Source organism: Dryobates pubescens, chromosome 8 (assembly GCF_014839835.1).
Source record: "Dryobates pubescens isolate bDryPub1 chromosome 8, bDryPub1.pri, whole genome shotgun sequence".
NCBI classification, from domain to species: Eukaryota; Metazoa; Chordata; class Aves; order Piciformes; family Picidae; genus Dryobates; species Dryobates pubescens.
In genome coordinates this window covers 12,671,512-12,679,606 of record NC_071619.1, presented here as the reverse complement: position 1 = coordinate 12,679,606, position 8,095 = coordinate 12,671,512, and positions in this window count along the sequence as shown.

Sequence of the window (8,095 nt, the reverse complement as noted above, 5' to 3'; positions counted from 1 at the left end):
TGGAGAGTGTCTTGGCCAGCTCATCTGCCAGCTCTCTCAGCACCCTAGGATGGATCCCATCCAGTCCCATGGATTTGTGGGGATCCAAGTGGCTAAGGAGGTCTCTAACTACTTCCTCCTATTGTAGGAAGGTAGTAGAAAAAGCCCTTCATTTACAGACAGATTCCCTCCAACTCCAAGTAAGCACATACAAAACTCTCCAGATGAGAGTTGGTGATGAACATAGCACTGAGTATTTTCCCACCCTGAATGCATGCCCTTAACAAAGCAATGCACAGGATTGAAAGATAGCTTTTCTTTAGGCTGTCACTGGGGATGCAGCTGGCACCAACCATGCCCCCAGAGGAAAGCAGACTCAGTTCAGTTCTCCATGTTTTGCTCCAGTGCCACTGTCCCTTGCACACACTAAGCCTGTCTCCTCTTCATGACATGCACATTCCCACAAAGCAGCACAGTTGGTCATACATGTCTGGGGCGGATGAGCCATTTTGCTGCTAAAAGAACAGATAACTGATTCATTTTGCTTTTCCTCTGTGTGAGGTGAGGGGGTCAGCTGTCTTTTGGCTGTGCCACTGCTGACTGTCAGGAAATTTGCAGGATCTTAACCAGCTTTGCTCTGATTCTGTCACATTTCCGAGCATGGTGGCCATCTCGGTATAGCTCCAAAGCTCTTAGCAGAATGATGAGCAGACAACCGGCTCGTGGATGTCAGTTCATTAAGGAGCTTGGCCCAAACCATAAATGCTACAGAAACAAGAAACAATGAAACATGAACTCAATCAAGTATGCAGGTATCTCAGGCTTGGTGGATCCTAGAGGAGAAGCAAGGGAAACAGGAGTTGCACCTTACAAGCTTTCCACACCAGCAACCTGACAGGTGCAACGTCTCCAAAATGAAGGATGCAGAGTCTGAGAACTTAAAGTTGCTGATGAAAGAGCCCCAAACCTGATATACTGTGATAATAAAGACAAGAGTTCAAAAATTACCTCAGACACTGGTGTCTTGCACACACAGCCACATTCACAAAAACTGTGCTCAGTTACATGTGTTTGTGATCATTGTGAAGGGGTGAGGGAAGTGCTGGGCAACTTAGGGGCAAACGGCTAATTGTGATAGCACTTACCAATAACTTTAAAGGCATTCAGATGTGAAACCACTGAGTTATTTGATGCAGTGTACAGCCTTCTGCTTAAGCTGCTCTTGTAATCAAGAAGTAAAAAGTGGCAAGTGCAGTGCTGGTTTCTGAGCAGAGACTGAGGAAATCTGGGAATTACTACCATACCCATAACCCTGGCAAGAACTCCAGTAGGGGTGTAGAAAGCTGAATGTCTTTAGAAATGGTAAGATGACCTTAACCAGCAATGACTATGAAATGCTACTTACCATTACAGAAGATGGAGGAATCACATGCGGGGGGAGGGGGAAAGGGAGAGGAAAGAGGAGGAAAGGGGAGGGAAAGAAGGGGGGAAGGGGGAGAAGGGATGTTATTCAAATTATGAGAGAACTATTATGTATTGTCTTGTGTCTAAGTAATACTGAGCACATGCTATTGACCACCTGATTAGGACAGTGGAATGAAAAACAGCTAGAGGAGTTCTAGAGGTTGTCAAGGGAGAAAACATAAATGATAATGGGAAATACTAATTACCTCCATACAGACCAGGTAGATAACATGTCAAAGAATGATGCAAAGACTGTATTTTTAGCCATGATAAATGAATAGTTCTCAGAATGACCACTCAGAGAAGCCAAGTGGAGGATGAACTCTTGATTTAGTCACGAGTAGTACACAGAAGGGAATTTGAGTGGTAATAGGGAACGGTCACTTGGCCATAATGAACACAATGTGCCCAAATCCAGTATTACTGCAGGAGAGGAAAAAGCAACAGCAAGAATACACTGCAGTGCAATGCAACGTAAAAGGGAGGTGAGTATATTCCCCTTTAAAAGGATGTAAGTAAACCATGAGAGCAATTACAGATTTCAAAGCAGCTGATGAAAGGACAATGCTGCTTGCAGTGGAACTGAGACCCTGTATTTCAAGCTTTAAATATGCTATTGTTCAAAACATGCTAGCAAAAAAACCACAAAACAATCAAACAGGCAAAATCTCTAAGTCTGGCACAGCTAAACAGCTTAAGGGGGGAAAGAAAAAACAATAAAGGAGTAAAGGTATCCTTCCAAAGTTGTAGTTTTGGCCAAAGAAGTAATACAGGAAGCCCCAAATTCAGTCAAGTTCAATAAAACAGAAAATAAACAAACAAACTGGCCTGCATCAGGAATAGTGTGGCCAGCAGGGGCAGGGAAGTCATTCTGCCCCTGTACTCAGCACTGGTAAGGCCACACCTTGAGTGCTGTGTCCAGTTCTGGGCCCCTCAGTTTAAAGACATTGAGACTCTTGAACATGGCCAGAGAAGGGCAACGAGGCTGGGGAGAGGTCTCAAGCACAGGCCCTACGAGGAGAGGCTGAGGGAGCTGGGGTTGCTGAGCCTGGAGAAGAGGAGGCTCAGGGGAGACCTTATTACTGTCTACAACTACCTGAAGGGAGGTTGTAGCCAGGTGGGGGTTGGTCTCTTCTCCCAGGCAACCAGTACCAGAACAAGAGGACACAGTCTCAAACTGTGCCAGGAAAGGTTTAGGCTCAAGGTGAGCAGAAAGTTCTTCACAGAGAGAGTTGTTAGCTATTGGGATGCGCTGCCCAGGGCGGTGGTGGAGTCACCAACCCTGGAGGTGTTCAAGAGGGGATTGGACGTGGCACTTGGAGCCGTGGTTTAGTAGTCATGAGGTCTGTGGTGACAGGTTGGACTTGATGATCTTTGAGGTCCTTTCCAACCTTACTGATTCTATGAAACAACTAACAAACCCTCCAACGTATTTAGGCCAGACAAAGTAGTTTTTCCCCAGCAGCTTGCTAAACCCATGAAGATTGCTTATAAAGATGTTTTACACAGTAGGAGGAAGCCTACAGGGATTCAGAGGCTCAGCAGAGAGCTTTATAGAAAGAATAGTCCAAAAAAATGACTTTTACTAGAGGCTGCTGTCACCAAACACAGTTGTGCACATCTGTGTGCTTTTCACTCAGTCTTGGACATCCTCCACTGCCTCCCAGGCAGCTGCAGTTCAACAGGATTTGGTATATGTATGATTCCTACTGAAGTTTGGGTCCAGCCTTGTCATTGCTTCACTCCATTATGTGCCCTCCAGCAAGCTGAAGAAAATACTGCTGAAATAATAAGGTGATGACTGGTGGTTTCAGACCAGATTTCATTCAGTCCATTGACTTGGGGACATTTCATTATGAGATGACTCTGAAATGAATAGTAAAATGGGAAGCACTGAGGTCAGAGGAATTAGCCACTAGTCAAAGCACCACGAGCGAGAGGCAACAAAGACAAAACTGAGCCCAGCTTATGGCCCTGGAAGGGGTTACTGCTTTATCAACCTTGCTCTCACATGGAGATGTTTAGAGATGTTGATAGAGATGGGGATTAGGAGAACAGCTGTCCAAAGCAGTAAGTGGTGTTGGCTGCTGTCACCTTTTTCGCCCTTGTTGCTATTGGCACTCTGGACTCCCTGTCCTGCTCTGAGCTATTCCTTTTGTCCAGGCCATTAATAGCATTACCTTCTCCAGATGCTGGTGAAGGCAGACTCTAGAAGACTCTGCCATTCATTTTCCTCTAGTGGCATTTGCAATTCACTGGTAGATACATTTCACAGTTCTCTTCACTTATGCAAGATTGTAGGTAAAACTCACTCTTGTCCACTGGTGAAAAATGAACAGAGTGTGGTCTAACTGTCCTGTAGCCAGGCTTCAAAGCACAGCCTCAACTAGTTCTTCATGGACTGTACTGTGTTTCCTCAAAGGTATCTTCTGTTGCAGACTTCATGAGCATTTTTTTTAACCAATTGAGTACTTTACCTACATGGTAAGTGCAACCTCGGGTCTTGGAAGCTGCCCAGTTTGCAGATCTTCACTCTACAGCACTGAAAATGTCCTGTGTGCGCTTCACAGGACCTTTGATGAACTATAGACATCTTAACTTGTTAGCCTTAGCAGCTCCTTTAAATGACACTGTCAAGCATGTCCACTCTTTTGTGTTGCATGGCTAGAGCTGTTACACTTTTGTTTCCTGAGCCTGTGCAGCACAGCTCTAGCAAAGAAGCGCTATTTGGGAATCCCTTTGCCCCCAGTTACCTAACAGAGAGCTTCTTTATTCAGGGACAAGTTCCAGCTGTTTCTAGGTAACAGAGAAAGTGTATTTTCTGCTGCTCCTCTACATGCTTCCTGCCTCTAAAAATAATCTATTTAAAGATGCAGTTTCCAGTACTCACCAGTTCACCTGGGAACAAAGCTTGTGCACAGTATTGGTATCGTAGACAATTTCACAACCTTGTAACTCACCCACTGACTAAGCCTTCTAGCCACACTTGATTTACTTTGATTAGTGTTTTCACATGGACTTGTGGGTCCCCCCCTCCTATAAAGCTAGGAGTCATGAAGTCCATTTATCCTAGCAGGGTTATCTCCTAAGGTTCACTTGTTACCCAGCCAGAATTTTCTGAGCTTTAACTAGAAACACCATGTCCTTTATCTTCCTCATCCATTCCCCAGTATAAGTTCTTCTCCTTCTAAGATTTTGTGGCAGCCTGTGACCACTGATTTTGTAGAAGTCTCCCCAGGTTTGACTATTTGCTGTGGGCACATGAGGTAAACCAGTACTTTGGCATATTGGCAACACGATGAGCCAGAGGACGGTGCAGCCCAGCACATGCTGGGACTCTGGGTGGAGCCAGAGCATGCTGCCTGGAACGAAGCCACGTAGATAAGCACACATAGTAGTTAGCTGGGGGCACCCAGTTGGTAGGAGTGCAGAAAGGTGTGATCACTGCTAGTAAAAAAATACATAGAATACATAGAATAAACCAGCTTGGAAGAGACCTCCAAGATCATCACATCCAAGCCATCAACCAATCCAACACCACCCAAACAACTAACCCATGGCACCAAGCACCCCATCAAGTCTTCTCCTGAAAACCTCCAGTGATGGCGACTCCACCACCTCCCCAGGCAGCCCATTCCAATGGGCAATCACTCATCACTCGTTCTGTATAGAACTTTTTCCTAACATCTAGCCTGAACCTCCCCTGGCGCAGCCTGAGACTGTGTCCTCTTGTTCTGGTACTGGCCGCCTGGGAGAAGAGACCAACATCCGTCCCTCTACAACCTCCCTTCAGGCAGTTGTAGAGAGCAGTAAGGTCACCCCTGAGTCTCCTCCAGGCTAAGCAACCCCAGCTCCCTCAGCCTCTCCTCGTAGGGCTTATGTTCCAAACCCCTCACCAACTTTGTTGCTCTTCTCTGGACTCGTTCCAGCAAGTCAACCTCCTTCCTAAACTGAGGGGCCCAGAACTGGACACAGTACTCAAGGTGCAGCCTAACCAGTGCAGGGTACAGGGACAGAATGACCTCCCTGCTCCTGCTGGCCACACTGTTCCTGATGCAGGCCAGGATGCCATTGGCCCTCTTAGCTGCCTGGGCACACTGCAGGCTCATGTTCAGTCTACCATCAACCAGCACCCCCAGGTCCCTGTCTGCCTGACTGCTCTCCAGCCACTCTGACCCCAGCCTGTAGCTCTGCATGGGGTTGCTGTGGCCAATGTGCAGAACCCGGCACTTGGATGTGTTCAATCTCATGCCGTTGGACTCTGCCCATCTGCCCAGCCTGTCGAGGTCCCTCTGCAGAGCCTCTCTACCCTCCAGCAGATCAACTCCTGCCCCCAGCTTGGTGTCGTCAGCAAATTTACTGATGATGGACTCGATGCCCTCGTCCAGATCATCAATAAAGATGTTAAATGTCAATAAAGATGTTAGATGTCAATAAAGATGTTAAAATATCATTGTAAAGACATAAAAGAGGGTTACATGGATATGCCATGTCCTGAGGAGATGTGAGGAATGGCGGTATGAAGGGCCCTGCACAGGTATTCTTAGTGGTTGGCTACAGCTGCACCAGATGCAGCCTTGAGTACAAACTGTGCTGTCTTTATTCTCCTTGTAGCCTTTAATTTTCCAGTGAATGCCAGGCAATAAACAGCACCAGAATATCAGGGCCCAGGTATCTTCTGACAAGACAGAAAGCAACTTTCCTTTCTGATTCATTCTAAAGGAAACCAAAATGTTATTTCAGACATGGGTTTAGTGAATGGTGAGTTTACTCCCTCAGTCAGGAAACAGATCTGCAGGGAGGAGCAGACACCAAACATGGCAGAGCCTGCAAGGAGAGGGGTGGGGGAAGAGGAGACACAAGTTGGCTCTGGTAAAAACCCAAAGGTGGGGTTTAACCTGCTTCAGTAAAGGCAATTAGGGCAACGCAGGGAGCTAGGAGATACGTAATGAAACAGGAAGAGGGCAACAGAAATTATACACAGATGAGGCTGCCAGTTTCTTAGATTAGGGCACTCAATTCAGAGTTAAGGATGATGCATGATGAGCCTGGAGAATCTGCTGCTAATGGTGAAGGTGAGTTCCAAATGGGCAATGAGACACTGCCCAAGCTGCATCTAAAACAAGCATGACCGTGCTGCAGGAAGGATATTAACCACATATCTTCAGAATAAATTCAGGTGAGAAATTGGTAATTGAATTGGTAATTTCAGAAAAGCCAATTAGGGATTGCAAGGGCAGAGATAAGTAGTTCTTCACAGAGGAAGAACAGGACCTTGACCTTATCAAGGGATGGGGGGAAAAGGTGAACTACAACAGCAGAAAGTGCAAACCTAAACACTTGGAAGCTCAGCAGTGAGGACATGAGCTAGACACTAATGAAATGGAGGCACTGAAGGAATAAAGAGACCTTAGTGCACTGAGGGGTGGATGTGAAGCAGCAGCATGATGCTTCTGTGAAAAAGGAATGGCATGATGCTAGGATGCATCAGACGAGTTATTTTTAGCAGAGACAGAAACATCGCTGCCATTGCGCAAGGCATTGTGAGGCTCCTTCCAGAACATCCTTGTAGATCTGCATTTGGGAAGGATAAATTTCCACTGCAGAGAAAAAAAACCTATTTGGATAGAGAGAGCAAAAATCAGCTGATGAAGATCTACTGGAAGTGTTTGGCTTGTTCTGCCCAGAGGCTGAGAGGGGACAGATGTATTTCTGGAGAACCGCTGAAAGAAAACTGTAAATAAGAAAACGTTAGGAAAACCTTTAAGACCTACGATAACATCACAAGGTAGTTATAGATGTTAAACTGTAGAGTTTCAAGCCCACCAGGAGGGAAGCTCTGGATCAGCCTTCAAGAGGGGTAATGGAGCAGAGAAACCCAGATCAGTTTAACACAGTTTGACAGAACTCACACCATAAACTTTGAAATGGGGGAGCCCTGAAGATGGGTAGCTCAGCCTGGGACACAGCTCTTGGCTGGCCAAGGAGGCATCAGTGCTAAAGTTATTTGGAGGAGGTGCTGCTTCCAGGTTGCTGCTGGTCACTGTGAAGATGAAGAATAAACAATTTCCTCCCTAATTTGCTTCTAAAGGTTCTGAGGTTCTCCTTCCAGAGACAAGCTGTGGGCCTAATGCATTGGTGCTCCCAGCATTACAGTCCCAGAGGCCTGCTCACACACCAGGCTTAATGCTATTGCCAGATTAGGGTCAGGAGGGAATTTTCCTGGACTGACAAAATTTGTGGTTGCATTTTTTACACGGTTTTGGGATTACTTTTGGTTTGGTTTGTGGTTTGTTGGGACTTTTTTCCACCTCTCCAAGTTCACATCTATTTTCTAGATCCCACACAATTTCCCTGTTCCCCCCCCCCCCCAAATTCTCTGCCCTCACCAGGCGGCAGACCTGATGGACCCATAACCTCCTGCTTTGCTTCTTGGGGCATGTGACAGCTGCAGCTTTATTTGCTGAGTCTCCACTCAGCATTTGCATAAAGCATGTGCAGTGCCTGGTTTGTGGTGCAGGGGTGAGCAGAGCAGATGTGCAGTTTAGAGGCATTGGCAGAACATTCATTGTACCTTTACTTACAGCTGCAGGACACTTGACTACAGGGTGACCCTGGAGGACTGCCCCAATGTGAACACAAGTACACACAG